The 16,682-nt window shown below is 37.7% G+C and overlaps 2 pseudogenes; one reads left to right on the top strand and one right to left on the bottom strand.

Moving 5' to 3' along the window:
- Window positions 1-2,078: 2,078 nt before the first annotated feature.
- On the bottom strand, window positions 2,079-3,398 carry LOC110212564 (ruvB-like 1 pseudogene; annotated as a pseudogene).
- Window positions 3,399-11,100: 7,702 nt separating this feature from the next.
- Window positions 11,101-12,745, top strand: LOC110212575 (tubulin-specific chaperone A pseudogene; annotated as a pseudogene).
- Window positions 12,746-16,682: the final 3,937 nt, after the last annotated feature.

Below are 16,682 nucleotides of genomic sequence, written 5' to 3'. Positions count from 1 at the left end.
GAAATATTCCAATGGGGGACTTAGACTCAATGTTCTTCACCATCCTAGCTGTCCTTCTCTGGACACTTTCTAGATCATTAATATCCCCCTTAAATAGAACTTACAGGAACTGAACACAGTATTCCATGTGTAGTTTGAAGAAGGAAAAGTAATGAGAAACGGTCATGATATCTTGGTAAGTTATGACTCTTTTTATGTTGCCCAAGATCACATTATCTTTTTTAGGTGCCATACCCTTGTAATGATTAGGCCCCTTGAGAACCCACAGAGGCAGCTAGGGTGGTACTGTAGATAGAACACTGGTCTTGCAATCAAGGACACTTGAGTTCAAATTTGGTCTCAGGCTAGGCAAGGAAGTAAAGATTGGATCCCTATTGAACTTCATTGTATTAGATTCGCACTAATGCTCTAGCCTGTCAGCAAATTTGAATTTTCTGTCTATGTCTTTATAGGTCACTGAATAAAAAAAGACTAAATAGTATATACTTCTTTGTTTCTTTTGGCCCTTTGCTATAAAGCCAAGCACAGATTACTGGGAGAATACATTAGAAACACCTTCTGAACCAAGATGGCATTGCACTACTCTTTAATTCCAGTCATTCAAATAGTTTTGGATCCATCTAATTTTATGGTATTGTATAGTAAGTACCTCTCCATCTTTATCCATTTGCTAAAATCTATGTAAACTACAGTGTAGCATTCCTTGATAAACAAGTTTAGTAATTCTGTAAAAATAAAAGAAAATTAGTTAGGCATGACCCAGGATAGCTAAGTGATATGGTGGGTAGAACACTAGGCCTGGAGTCAGGAAGACCTAAATTCAAATCTGGTGTCAGACACTTACTAGCTATCTGTGTGACCCTGGGCAAGTCAATTAACCCTATTTGCTCAGTTTCCTCATCTGTAAAATGAGCTGCAGAAGAAAATGACAAACTACTCTAGTATCTTTGCCAAGAAAACCCCAAATGAGTTCAAGAAGAATCAGACACAACTGAAAGTACTGAACAACAACAATGTAAGGTATGACTTAACTATAATGAAACCATACTAGCTCTTTTTTAATCAACTACTGCTTTCTTTTCTATGCATTCATTAACTATCCTTTTAATGATCAGACCTAGAATTTCCCCAGGAATTGAAGTCAAGTGTGTTGGCCTTTAATTTGAAAATATTTTTTTTAATTAGGACATTTGTCATTCTCTAGTCTTGTGATACCTCTCTAATTATCCACAGTACCTAACGATATCGTTCATTTGGGCCAGATGACTTGAATTCATCAAGGACAGCTATGTGCTATCTTACTATCTCAACTTACCTTGGGTATCAATTCCCTGTCAGCCATTTTTCCTTTATCATTTTGAATGCAAGGGCTATTCTCTCCAAAGAAAAGAGAAATACATTTAGAATTGGGCCTTCTGTCTATTGTCAGTTTTTATCATCTTGTCAATCCCAAATTGAAGTTTTAAGCCTTCTGTGATTCTCTTCTTTCCTCCAGCATAGGTAAAACAAAACAAAATGGAACAATAACAATAACAATTTCATTGCTTTTCATTCCTTTGCTTCCCTTCCCAGCCTCAGTTCATCCTGAGCTTTAGCACTTCTAGACATTTTTATACAAGTCTACAAAGCTTTTATATTTATCATCTCCTTTCTGCCATAGTTTCCGTCTTTTATAAATACCTTTTTTTTCCCTGCTGTTTGCTCTGAGTGGTCAGTTCTGTGTGCATGTGTTGATATTTCTTCAGATTGCTTTCATTTCCCTCTTTCATTGGAATTGTTTTCCTTTGTTTTCTGTTGGTTTTTTTTTTAACTAAAAAGACTTAGTGAAGATATTCCAGGTGAGGGGTGAAACACTGCAACTATGGGAGAAGATATGATAATTTTAAATTAATCGTTCCACACAAAACTGATGATATAGCTAAGTGAACACAGACATTAAGTCCAGAGGTTTCTCTGCTTCAGAAATATCCATCCTCATGTCTTTGCTGTTTTAGCAGGCCAGGGCACATTCTTGGTGTCTTTCCATTTCAACTCAAAAGGGTTAAGATGCAACCATCATTTTACTTCGTCTATTTATCCTATGGATCAGCTAGGATTTTGTCTGAAGATTTGGCATCATAGAGGAGTTCATCAATTTCTTCCCACATGTTCCTTCTCAATACTGTCTTTCCCATTGATCTTGGCCAGCCCGTTGGCTGGGGTCAGGAGCTGCACCGAGTATCTTAGTGTCGTCTTGGTACCAATTTCTCCCAGGCTGTTCAATGCTTCCTCGCTGATGTTAATCCCTTCTGTCTGGGCTCTGATTTTTATTATCTGTTTCATTTCTTATGGGGTGTACAGCATGGTGCGGATGATCATCACTTGGTCCAGAAGGTCAAGGGGAATTCCATGAGGATCGATCACATCCTCGGTACCTCTGATGACGCAGTTGCCCTGGTTGGAAGCGAAGATGATGATGGGGGCGATGGAAGACTCCAAGGTGTGGTACAGATAGGTGAAGCATCAATGTCCAACATGTGCACACTCCAGGGACCAACTCCGCTATGCCTTGGTAAATGTACTTGTTGACCACCTTGTTAATCTCATCTCAAAGCTTGTCTGTGATTTCGGTCTTCTTTGGCTTCATTAACTGGCCCATCATAGAAAGGATGTCCTGCCTGCCCTGGGGCCTAGCATTGGCAACATTCAAGTCATAGAGGGTCATCTGCTGAATAATTTCCTTTTTTTGTGCACATCGCCCTTTGGCAAGGGAACATACTCTTTGGCTTCAAGGTCGAATTCGGTAGCATAGGTATCACACCTGCCTTGCCTCTTCATTGCACCACTGTTTGCTTCTATGCATATTATATCTTCAGCCTCCACTTGCTCTTTCTGCAAACTTTCAAAGATGCTGAGGTCCAGTTTCAACTGTTTGGTTCCTTTTGCTGTTTTAAGTCCTATGATAACATGGCTGATGGTTTTGCCATATCCACCCACGGGGTTTTCAGTGTCACATGGAGTTAACTCAGTGACTTCACCTTTGTAAACTTCCTTGGTCTCCTTTATCCTCAGACCAATTGCCCTTCTGAAGTTTTCCATCAGAACTTCTGTCTTCTTAATTTCTGTAGAGTAGACTTCACTTCCCACCATGGGACAGAAGACGACCTTACTACCCAACTCTTGAGCAATAGCCAGGGCTAGGGCTGTCTTGTCAGTTCCAGAGGAGGTCCTGCCAACAAAACAGCTCTCCCGGCCATTTTCTTGCTTTTGATTAATTCTGTTATTACAAACACATGCCTCGCAGGCGTTCTCCTGCCCCACCAGCCCGGAGGCCGCCTGCTTGGCCCCAGCCCCTTCACGTGGCTGTGCGAGGCGAGGCGATGCGTCTTTCTGGTGCTCTTCACGTCCTCGATCTTCATCTTGCCGCAGGGAACCGGGCGGCGGGGCCGCGAGAGCTGAGGGCGCGGGGCGGGGGGCGGGCAAGCCGGACTGACTACGAAAGAGGCGGCGAAGGCGGCGGGCGAGCGGCGAGCCCCGGGCTCTCTCCGTTACCACGCAGCCGTTTCCAGGGCGTCTGACAGCCTCCTTTGTGTTTTTTAAAATTTAATTCTTTAAAGTCTCTTATCCCTTCTAATAGTGACTTCCCATGCAGAATTTTTCATTGATGAAATGCAATTTTCCACTTCATTGTAATATAGCTTTTTATGTGTATTTCTTGTCCTGAGAGTTCTTACTCAAAGATATCGTGACCATTCCTTGTAGATTCTCTTTTTAAAAAGGGGTTGTATTAAATAGATTCTGAGGTCCCTCCCAGCTCTGAAATTCTGTTATTCTTTCAAATTCTATTGATAGAATCTTAGGCACTGACATTTCTAGGCAGAAAGAATTTAGATCTGGAAAGGAATTTAGGATCATCAATTTAGAGCTGAAAGTGATCTTAGGGGTCATTAAGTCCAGCACCTTCATTTTGCAGAGGAGATGACTGAGGTGCATAGAGACTGCATAGACAGAAAGAGACTATGTCAGGATCTGAACCTTCTTCACTTGGATTGAGGTGGTTTTCCATTATGTTATACCATATAGGCATTTTTGTCTTCTCTTGAAGTGTCTCGCACTGAAGGAAGTTAATAACAACAATAGAGATGTTAACTTTTACCTATGTAATACCTTTTAAGGATAGACAATCCATAGATTTGGTCTAGCAGCATATATATCTTGAACAAACACCACAGAAGAACAATGAACTAGACCTAAAATTGGACAAGAAAATGAGCAGACTGGACTGCCTTTGGTGCTTTTAGTGACTGCAAGGTACTTCTGAAAACAAAGGTCGATTATTCTTTGGATGATGCTTAATGGCCTTAATGCATAGGATACAATAATCTAAAAAAATATATAAAGTTGCATGTCAGTTAAAGGGCAATGGAGGTGAACATTTTAGTTCTGAGTAGCTTGTAACACATTATGACAGAATTATAAAGAAAATATGGCATAAAAGGATGCCATTGGGGTGGCCTAATCACATAGAGAAGGTGAGGGATAATCAGTGAACAACCTAACCTTTCCACTGATATCCATTCAGAGAGGAGAGATCTTGTAGAAATAGGCCCTCCCAAGTGAGATGGGTCTCTGGAGAGGATGTAGGGATGTAGAGAAGAACATGTACAAGAGTTGCAAGGCTGGAAAGGGTGTGACCTACGTTGCTAGAAGGAACAAACACTACAAATGCATGAAGCAGGCAGTACAACACAATGAAAAGAGTAAATACTTTGCAGTCAGAGGACTTGGTTTCAAATTCTCTTCCTTATGCTTACTGCTTGTCGGATCTCCTGCAAGTCACTTCAATTTCATGGGCTGCAGTTCCTCATCTGTAAAAATGAGGAGTTTGCCCTAGATTACCTCTGAGACCCTCCATGCTCTAGTTCTGTGATGGTAAGTACTTTGAATGTCTTCATCACACTTTCATCATATCAACCCTCTGAGGTAGGTAATATATTATAATTTCCATTTTATTAATGAAGAAATCGATGTCTTGTCTTGAGATATTAAGTGACTTGCTCAAGGTCACATAATTAGTAAGTTGCACAGGGTTCAGATTTAGACCTTCAAATTTGAAATGTATGCTTTTTATGTTACCTATCCTTCACATAGCTAAAACATTTTTCTAAGCCAAAAATATTTTGCCTGTAAGAACTTGTCTTTTATACCTTACCCTGTTGATCAAGGAAAAATGGTATTGATATCATCATCATCATCAAAACACAAATGTGTGTGTGTATATGTATGTGTGTATATATATGTATTACATATATATACACACATACATATACACACATATATAGACACATATGGAGATATGCACATAATGTGCAAATACATGTATATACCACACATATATGGCAATACTCATAAGAACACATGTACGTATGTGTACACACATGTATATCTCATGCATATACACATGAATATATATTCTGTCATATATACGTATCCACACACACATATATGTATATACAAATTGCATGCATATATACACACATTTCACTGGGCTAAGCCCTGGCAAGTTTTCATATAATGAAGGGAGATTAGCTTTCCTTCAGTAGCTAACAATCTAAGGAGGAATGTGTAGAAACAGCTCAACAGTGTTCTTAACCGTGTCTATTTATGTATAACTAACCCCTCAATTACTGAGTTACAAATGAACTTACAATTATAATAATGTTTAGTACTTTGAAGTCCTTAGATGAATCATTATAGAAATAGAAAATTAATTATGTTTATTTCTGCCCATTTGAATAAAATTGTAATTTGTAATTTTGAGGAAAAAAGGAAAATAGCTGCTATATGTAACCAGAAACTAGAACACCAAAATAGCAAGAGACTAATGGAAGATAGATTTTCCTTTTCTGAATAGCTTTGGGCTTTGAAAGAATTAATGTCACTTCCGAAAGAATAGTTCAGGTACCAGGATAATCTACCTCAAGCTATCTCTACCACCAGAGAAAGGAATATGAAAGAAAATCACCATCTTACATTCTAGAGCCATATCAAATGGGACTTGTTAGTGAAACCAAATGAATAATCATTCAAACTAAGGGGGTTTTAGTGAAGAAACCATCAGTTCCTCAGAATGAGTAGCTTTAAAAAGGTACAATTCAGGTTTTGTTGTTGGTTTTTTTTTCAATGCTTCTTTTAGAGTTAAGATCTCTGATTGGGTAAAGTACAGAGGAGGTTATCTAAGCCAATAAGAATATGAAATGCCTGTAAAAGAATATGAAATGCCCATAAGTGAGCAGCAGCTATCATTCTAGTGTGCCTGCATCTATCAGATGAAGTGATTCTATCTGTCAGTCACTTTACATAATAGAATTGTCAGTGATAGAGTGCTATCATATGATCAATGTCTCCTGCTCTATAAAGAAAAAAATGAGGTTTGCTTTTAAGACTTTTATAGAAGAAAAATAACATATTTTTGTGGGGGAGGTAGGGCTTAGAAGTAAGTTTAGGTAGGGTACTTGGTAAGGATACTTCTTTTTGACAAAGAAGACAGTTGGTTCAAGCAAGAATATAACTATTCCTCACTCCCCCACCTCTGAAAGTAACTAGCAGGTAGTATACAATTCTGCACTTGTGTGTAGCAAAAAACAATTCAAAAGAAAATGAGTGGAGAAAATCTGGTTATCCTTTTACTGGCCAGACACCACAGGCTAATTTGTTGCATTCGATAGCAGTCAATGAACATTCATTAAGGCACTGTGCTAAGCATTGAAAGTGATTCCTCTTGTAATTATAAGAAGATTTCATGATGGTAGAAATTTGTGGGCCATAAATGTTGTGAATAGAAGTATTGACAATATAAGAATTTCAGGTATAAATTCTAGGATATAACTTTCCTTTTCCTTTATCTTTACAGGTTCTTCCATATCCCCCACTTGCTCAGGAAAGGTGGACTCTATCTCCTCAGTTCAAAGAGCATTTATTAACAGTGTGCTATTTGTCCAGGAGTCAGCTAGGTGGCTCAGTGGATAGGGCACTGGGCCTGGATTCTGGAAGACCTGAGTTCAGATCTGGCATCAGCCACTTACTAGCTGTGTGACCCTGGGCAAGTTACTTAACCCTGTTTGTGTCAGTTTCTCATCTGTAAAATGAGTTGGAGAAGGAAATGGCAAGCCACTCTAGTATTTCTGACAAGAAAACCTCAAATTGGGTCATGAAGAGTCACGCATGAGAGAAAAATGACTGAGCAAGAGCAATAGGAGAGCAGAAGCACAGATTTTTCCACAACTCAAATTGATGCTGATGGAACTTACTATGTGTTTTTTTTTGTACTGTGTCATATCTCTCTAACTAGATTGTAAGTTCTGTGAGGTTGAGAACATCTTTTAACATTCAATTAATTTTTTTTAAGTGTTTATAAGAAAAGAAGGAAACAAGCATTTATTAAACACCTACTCTGTGTCAGGTAGGAGGCAGCTAGGTTGTTCAGTGTATAGAGTCCTAGGCCTGGAGTCCAAAAGACCTGAGTTCAAATCTAGCCTCAAACACTTCCTAGCTGTGTGACTCTGGGCAAGTCACTTAACCTCTGTTTACCTTAATCCACTGGAGAAGGAAATGGCAAACCACTCCAGTGTCTTTGCCAAGAAGACACCATGAACTCTCAGGTCCATGGAGTCACAAAGACTTGGACATGACAGAACAACAACAACATCTATTTTCCAAGTACTTTGCTAAGTACTGGGGATTAAAAAAAAAGTGTCTTTAAGGAATTTGCATTTCACTGGGAGGACTACTCATTTGGGGGATTAGAGGTTCTTCTGCCCATCCTCCTTTGCTGGAATGATTTATTCATCTGTTTCATAACAAAATCTCATTGGATACATCTATAGAATATAAGATGTTCATGAACACAGATAGTTAAATGTAAAAATAGACATAGTAAACACAAAGTAATTTTTTGGGGGGTTAAGTAATAACATTTGGTGGGGAGATGAGGAAAAGCTTCATATAGAAGGTGGTATTTGAGTTAAGCCTTGAATAAAGCTTGAAATTTTCAGAGGTAGAGGAAGTGAGTAAGGGACTCCAGGTATGAGAGACAGAAAATCTATCCAAATGCACAGTGGTGGGATATACAGAATGTCATGTTCATAGAGCAGAAAATAAACCAATTTGGAGCATGGAGTATGGAAAGGAAAGTATAAAATCGTTCTGAAATAATAGGCTGGCACCACATTATGAAGAGATTATCTTAGAGGCAATAGGAAGTCATTAAAGCTTCTCAGTTAAGAAAGTGATACGGTCAGACTATATTCTTTTAGGAATACCAATTTAGCAGGTACACAGAACATGGACTAGAGCAGGGAGAGACTTCCTCTCTGGAGGTAGGGATACTAATTAGGAAGCTAATCTAATAGCCTAGGCGAGTGGTTAGGGAGATTGAACTAGGATGGTGGCCATGTGAATTAGGTTATGAGCACAACTCTTTCTCTTTTGGTAGGTACCTTAAGCCCAACAGATGGTTGTCTCTATTCATATATTCAAAGAAAAAGGCCATTGAGCCCTGGGTATTTATTCTTTTTAAGCCCAACCTGAACCCACTCTCCTGTCTAAGATAGTTTCATTAACCAACCAAGTTAGTTTACTAACAAGATAGTTTCACTATCAGGTTTTAGTAACTGGATTTAAAATCAGACAATCTAGGTGTAAGTTTTGAGTAGCATATGCTATATTTGCCTACCTTGGCCAGCATCACTCTCTGGATCTCTGTGTGCACTGGATTAGAGGAATTTACAGAGCTATGGAGAAGGGACCTTAGGGCATGAATGAGAAAAATCTTTTTTAAAGTATGATAAGAGGCCATTTGCTTTCACCGTGGAGAAAGTGAACATAACCCCGAATCATCTACAAACTGGTAAAGATATGGGCTTACCATGACACACATGCATCACTCTCATGTTCAGAAGAGACTGTGTCAGAGATTCAAGGTTGATTGGGCAGGAGGAAGATAGGTGGTTCCCAGATAACAAAGAAAGCCTTGAGAATCCTGAGAAACTTTTGCCCATTAAAAAAGAATTACCCAGGGAACCTCAATCCCAAATTGTCATGATGTTTATAAATGTGGGGAAGCCTGAAATGGATGTCATAAATACTAGGTTCCTTTTCCCAATTTATCATAGATTCACCAAGTGACTTGAGGTGATTTTCTGCCGTTCTCTAATCTTCAGTTTTCATGGCCATGAAGTGAACTGATGTTACCCTGTCATGCTTTTGAAGCATTAAGGAATGATAGAAGTTCCTTTTAATTTGGTCTATAGGCCAAGGACTGGACTGAGAGTCAGGTGGAGCTTTCTGCCATATTCCTGCCCCTCAGAGAACATCCCCTTATCTCTGTATGACTGCAGCTGGTAGAGAAGGTGGGGTTGATGGGAACATGTGCATTAGGATAGACAGTGTTGGTGAAGCAATGAATTTAGGAAATTCCCCATCCTGAGGACCTGTAGGATCCCCTAAGCCTCATTCATAAGGAATTGTTTCTCTACCCCCCCCCCACTATTTTTGTCTAGAAATAGAATGAATTGCCTTATGTGGTAATAATTTCCTCATTACTGGGGGCTCAACATATGGAAGTTCCATGACCATTGCTCAAGGATGTTATCAAGAGAATTCTTATTCAAATATGAGTTGAATTAGGTCATCTCTGAAGTGTTTTCCCATTTTGAGATTCTGTGATTCAGAGCATTAAATTTGGAATCAAAAGATGTGAATTCGGTTGCTGGTTACAGCTCTTACTAGTTGTGTGATTAAGCAAATGGACCTCAGTAGTGGCTGTATGGGTGTAGAGAAGGGGATAGATGCAAGAAATGTTGTGGAAATAGAAATAAAAAGATTTGGCAGCTAATTGCATATTAGAAGTGAAGGAGAGTGAGGCATCATGGATGATCCGAAGACTGAACTGTCAGTCCACAGAACCCTCCCTCATCATTTCTGTCAATGCCCTAAGTCTAATAAGATAAGCATTTCTTCTCACACCTCTCATTCAGGCTGACTTTGTTAAAGGGAGCTTTATTCTCACCATGTTCATTTATCAGTAAAACACCAGGGTTTTGCCATTTCATTGCTGTTGACTTAATTTGCTATACCATACTGCTTTTCTTTTCAAAAAGGTATTTATGCTATATGAATTATATGTAGTTGGGAAACTCTTTAATTTTTTACTCCTGAACTGTATTTCCAGAAGCATGCATGTGCGGATACACAGACACACACAGACACACAGACACACAGACACACACACACACACATACACACACACACAGACACACACAGACATACATATCTTCCCCTGTGACCTCCTTTGCACTTAAGTCATCAATGAACATTTTGTGTGTTGATTTAATTTGGAGGATTTTATCAAGTTCTTCATGAAATTTCTGTTTCTTCCTCCTCTGAAGCAGATGTTGGCTGTAAGTTGCAATTATTTCTATGGTGATATTTTAGAAAGTGTGTGTAATGAATACTGTAAATAGTAAATACTAGTACAATGTTTGTTGAATGAATGAATGAATGAATGAATGAATCTAAGTGACATAATCTGTTACTTTATGACTGGGAGATACTCAGAATGGCCAGATATATCTTATTAAGACCTTATGCATGTTACTACTATTTTCTCATTCTAAATCATTTGTGGGAGTGGAGGGTACTATTTGACTATGAGGTTAGAATGTTACATTCAATTATACTGAGGGAGTGATTAGTTTGAAATTGTGGCAATATCGTACCTTCCCAAATGTGAATTTGGGGTGAGAGCAATTTTAAGGAAGTAATGGATCTAGGAAAAGCTGCCTACTCTAAAAATTCATACACATATGAAAGAATCTTAAAATTGTAATACTTGAAGATAAAAAGAAGTCTCAAAAAAGTAACATGTCCTCTGAGGAATGTATGTCAAAGGGGCAATAAAATCATCTGTTTTTGCTTAGTGATGTTAGAGGGGCTATTTGCAGGTTAATGTATGGGTGTATATGAACCTTAAGTCTTAAGTATACATTGTCTTCTCTCTACCATTATATGAGAATAATTATAGCTCATATTTATATAATGCTTTAAGGTTTGCAAAGCAAGTGATATTTATATTATTTGTTATTCACAATAACTCTACAAAGTGGTTACTATTTTTTATTCCCATTTTACAGAGGAAGCTGAAATTTAGAAGGGTTAATTGGTTTTCCCAGAGTCACATAAATAACAAAAATCTGAGTCAGAATTTGAACCAAGCATTCTTGGATCTAATTACAACCCTCTGACCACAAAACCATGGCACCTCTCCTTAAATAGGGCAGGAATCTCAAATCACCAAGGCCAGGGCAGTAGTATTTCAATTATGCATAATTATGTGTGTATATTATATATACACATATGTGTATATGTGATATACACAAATACACACATTTATATGTGTATATGTATAGGTATATATTATGAATTTGGCATGTTTTTGCCTTGGGCAACCTACTTCATTTCTCTGGGCCTCAATTTTCTTATCTGTACAATTAGGGTATTGGATTTGTCGACATTAATGTGATTTCAGTAAAAAGAGCTCAAGGCATGAGCGAGTTATTTTACAATGATAAAAGGCCACAGGATGTATAAAAGCCTTGTCTCTGGATCATGAATAAAACTGTGTCTGGCAAATATCTGCAGTCACCATGACACGATCATTCCCATATGAATTTGTTGTTCTGTGTCAGAGATCAAGGACTGAATGGGCAGGAGCAAAATAGGGTTTCACAGCCCCAAAAAACAAACAAACAAACAAAAACCAGAAAGAAAATGGAAGTTGTGAAACTTTCACCTATTAACAGAGTACATTCATAGACAACCACACCAATCCTCTAATCTCCTGTACTGACTTATTTCATTATTAACTCTTTCTCTCCTAGATTAAAGGCAGCCTATTGAATATAGCCTAAAATATTTTTAGTAAATTATCAAAATTGCAGAAACTCTTTAATTGGCTTATCTCCAGCCCCAAAATAAGAACCCGGAATATTTCTTCTCCAAAGGGCTAGCTTGACCTCTCTTATCTTGGATTGTAAATTTCTAGGTTTAGAAAAATAATGGAGCGTGCTCGGTCTCCTACCCTCAGAGAGTTCCGACTTTTTGCTGTCCTTTCGTCCGCCAGCTGCGCTCAGTGGGGGACCATGGCTGATCCTCGAGTGAGGCAGATCAAGATCAAAACAGGCGTCGAGAGTGGTTTGTCAAAGAAAAATTTTTTCATAAAAAAGAAGCAAAACAACAAGAAGATAGAGTTGAAAAAACGAATGCTGAAGATGGTGAAAACTATGCCATTAAGAAGCAGACAGAAATTTTGCAAGAATCTCGAAAGGTGATTACAGATTGCCAAGGCAGATTGGAAGCTGCACATTCTGATCTTCTACAGTTGTTGGAAAATGAAAAAGATTTGGAAGAATCTGAAGAATATAAAGAAGCACGTTCAGTTCTGGATGTTAGAGGCTTAAAATGTTTCTCAATACTGAATGATTTTTTTTCCCATTGAACACTGGGGTCCATTCCACATTTTATTATGGTTGGCCACTGCTGTGTGTGTTCAAGTAGTGTAAGAATGTGATTCATTTTTCTTTATGGAGTTGTATCTCTTTACCTTTTCTTAACTTAAAGATGTACCAAAATAAATGGGTTAGTCTGATAAAAAAAAAAAGAAAAATAATCATTACATTGTCTTGTAATTTGTTAACTATATCAAGTAACAAAACAATGCAGATTGTCATTCAAGCAAGGCATAGAAAGCTGGGAGTGGACTCGCAACTAAGATTGCCTCTTTCTTCTTCTTTACCCAGTATCAGCCAGTCTGTGATGTGGCTGTTAAAAGAAGAGATTGAATTATATTCTGAATAGACATTTTCTCAGCACTGAACTCTGGGAAAATTAAGGGTAAGAAAGAATATGATGAATGGACTTCACTTTTACCAGCTGCCACAACTTATGGTCTAAACTGATCAGAGCTCCAGGCAAGCCCTGCTTCATGACATTTTCTATGTTCTTGTTCTCCTAATCATATGCTTATTCACTTGTATCTTGCTCTTATCTGTCTGCCTCCCTTGTTTGGTGCCCATATACTTAGACAGACATCCCTTCTTCAAGGCTTGCCTTAAAGGCCAAGGAACCATATATAAAACTGAGCTCTCCTGAGGATCTGTAAACAGGCAAATCCAAAGATTCTTCATCATCCTGGGGAGGTCTTCCAAACTCACTGTCATACTAGAGAGGTACTCTTAAGCCTTCCTGGAATTTGACAACCCTAGGATAACCATAATTTCAGAATTTTGTGGCATTAACTATATACTGAGTTCAGGTTCCAAAGCCATTGAATTTAGTTTGTACTATGTACCCCAAGCCTTCTCCAATTCCTCAAAGTTGAATCCCATTCACTTCTAGATTTGGGTATTGAAAAAAAAATTCATTTTTGCTTAATTTTACAGGTCTTTTAGTATACTGTGATATATACTACAAAATTTATTAACAAGGTATATTCCATTATGTTGAGAGGGGCATGATTTAGATTGGCAACACAGACTTGTTTCACAGACTTAATTTTCTTCCCTATTAGCTCTCTACCAATAACAATAATAAGAATAGCAACAACAAGGATTTGTTATGTGCTTCTTTTATGTCTTTCACCATGATAAGCACTGGGTTTAAAAAAAGAAGAAGCAGTTTTTTCCCTCAGTGAGATTACATTCTCACAGGGGAGATAAGACACCCTTAAGAATAAAGACTTTAGCATCTAGGGCCTAGGGAGTCTCAGGAAAAACCTTTTGCAGAAGGTGGAATTTGAGGTGAATATTCAAGGAATCCAAGGATAATCAAAGAGGCAGATGTGAGGAGGTAGAACATTTCAGGAATGGTGGTTAGTCAGTCCAAAGGCATGGAGATAGGAGGTGGAGGAGCATCGAGTAGGCCAGTATGGCTGGATTGTAGAGGATGTAGAGGCTGGTTGATTGGTTGGTTAGTAGCATGTAATAAGACTGAAAAAGTTAGAAAGGTCCAAGTTTTGAAGCATTTTGGATTTCAAATAAAGGATTTTATGTTTGATTATAGAAGTAACAAAAAGCCAATGGAGTTTATTGAGTCCCTTCTGAAATTGAAATGGTTACACCTTCACTTTAAGAAAATCACCTTGGTGGCTGTGTGGAACATGAGCTGAATGGTGAGACTTGAGTCAGGGAATCCAATTAGAAGGCTATTGTAATGGGCTGGACAAAAGGTGGTGAGGGTCTGAAATAGGGTTGTAGGCCAGAGATAGGACTGGAGACAAGATGGAAGATACGAGAGAGGTTGTGAAGGTAAAAACAAGATTTGGCCATCATCTAGATACGGAAGGTGAAAGAGATTGAGGGACTGAGGTGGTCACCACTGAAGTTGAGAATTTGAGTGATTGGGAGGATGGTGGTGCATACTAGTAGGGATAGTGATAGGAAGGTTCAGAAGGTTTTTTTTGGGGGGGAGAAGGGGGGAAGGAAATCATAATGAATTGTTTTGAGTTTGAGATGCCTATAGGACGTTCCAGATCCAGATTTCCAAAAAAAGTTTGGTGATATAAGATTGTAGCTCAGGGTTTGAGACTAGGATTAGATATTTAACCATGAGAGTCATTTGCATAGAGGTGATAACTGAACCCATAGGAACCAGTGAGATCACTAAGTGAAATAGTATAAAGGGAGAAGAGAAAAGATACCAAGGCAGAGACTGGGAGGATGATGGTCAAGTGTTAAATGCTGCTGAGCAGAAGGATGAAGACTGTGAAAAGCCCATTAAATTGACCCTGGAATCAGGAGGACCTGAGTTCAAATTTGGCCTCAGACACTTGATGCTTACTAGCTGTGTGATCTTGGACAAATCATTTAACCTTGATTGCCCCACCACCACCACCTCCAATAAAAAAAAAAGAAAAGTCTATTAAATTTTGAAATTAAGAGAATAGTGGTAATTTTGGAGAGTGCAGTTTCAGTGGAATAATGGGGTTAGAAGCCAAATTTCAGAGGGTTAAAAGTGAATGAATGGAGAGGAAAAGGATGCATTTAAATATATGGATAGTCTTTTCAAGGAATTTAGCCACCAAGGTTTAAAAAAAATATATATTAGTACAATAGGTCAATAGCTAGCAGAAATAGTAGGAGTAAGTAACAAATTTGGCTTCTTTCAAGCTAAGAGACTGTAAGGACCTACCTGTTATTAAAGTTGCCCCTGTAAAGAAGGGAACACAGAGTATTTTTATGTTCCCAAGAAAACTGGGCAGATTGTTCTTTAATTATGTATTCAACTTTGCATTATATTTAGTAAATAGTTTATACAACAATTATTTTGTGTTTATATTAATATTTAATACAGTTCTTACATTTTTTGAATTATTTTCTACTATTTTAGTTTAAATTATTTTCTTTTCAATCTTGGCATGTTAATTATTGAAGTAATATTTGAATAGTTGGAAAGTAGAAAGAGATAATGACAAACATATACCATATAAAAATGATTTTTCTATTAGAAAAGCAATCTTGTCACTAGGGGAAGGAATTTTAATTCTTGTATTAATCAACCAGGCTGCTAGAAGATAAATATAATTTATTATTATATCTGCTATTTAATTTCTAACCAAGTTAATTTCTCGTGCCTCATTTTATCTCTTTTTAAAATGGAGACCATTAAACAAATTCTCATCTACTTTAATTTCTCTTCAAGATACACACTCTTGTAATTGCATAAAAATTCAACCTTAAGACTTATTTCTCTTCACAAATTAATTGTTTGTTATCTCACATCATTTTATAGATTTATTATATAGTAATATTAAATGTGAAAACTTAAAGGTTTTTTTTTATTCCTGTGATTTCATTGTTACAGGGAACTCCTGGTGAAGAAAATAGCTGTATCAATATAGATGACTTACTTTTTTACAATTAATGCCCTTTAAAATTTGCTTAAGTGCTGAGGTGGTAATTTGCTTTCCCTTGGTTGGACTACATAGGCATCCATTTCTTGAAATCTGTTATTCTAAGTTTCTGTAATGTGTCAACAGTAGGCATTCTATCCACAATGCCATGCTGCCTCTCAAATTGCTAAATAATTTTATTTATTTGTATTTCTCAAATACATAGACACTCCCTTATATGGATGGTCAAACTTCTGAAGTACTCACTCGTCTGAAGTATAATAATAAAAAACCCCAGAAGTCATTGAGAAAGGCCTTTGAATAGAGAGATAGATAACTGTCACAAAACTCATGTACTTCATTCAACAGAGGAGGTGTTATCCTACCCTGGGGGGCTCTCAGTTAGACAACTTGTATAAAGTAATGAAGCAGATTAGAAGCAATCAGATATTCCTACCAGAGGGAGAACCCAGAACTGAAAGCTGAAGAGGATATATTTAAATTATATAAAGAATACGAGTTGCTGGCAGTCTTCCTGCTTGTACATTTAATATAGCAATGTTGAAATTAGCATTTGATACCTCTTTGCACTTTAGGTGTTTGGAGAGGGAACAGCCCCTCAGTCCTGCCTACTTTCTTTTCATTTATTTATCTGTTTTTCAAGGCAAGCAGCATGTGTGGCATGGATGCATTCTGGCTCTGAGATATTAGGAAAGTTAGAGAAACACAATGTTTACACTCTCAATTTCTCTCTCTC

Source organism: Phascolarctos cinereus, unplaced genomic scaffold (assembly GCF_003287225.1).
Source record: "Phascolarctos cinereus isolate Bilbo 61053 unplaced genomic scaffold, phaCin_HiC Scaffold_4;HRSCAF=312, whole genome shotgun sequence".
Taxonomy (NCBI): Eukaryota; Metazoa; Chordata; class Mammalia; order Diprotodontia; family Phascolarctidae; genus Phascolarctos; species Phascolarctos cinereus.
The sequence above is the reverse complement of the archived record's forward strand: the minus strand, read 5'-3'. Positions and strand labels throughout refer to the sequence as shown.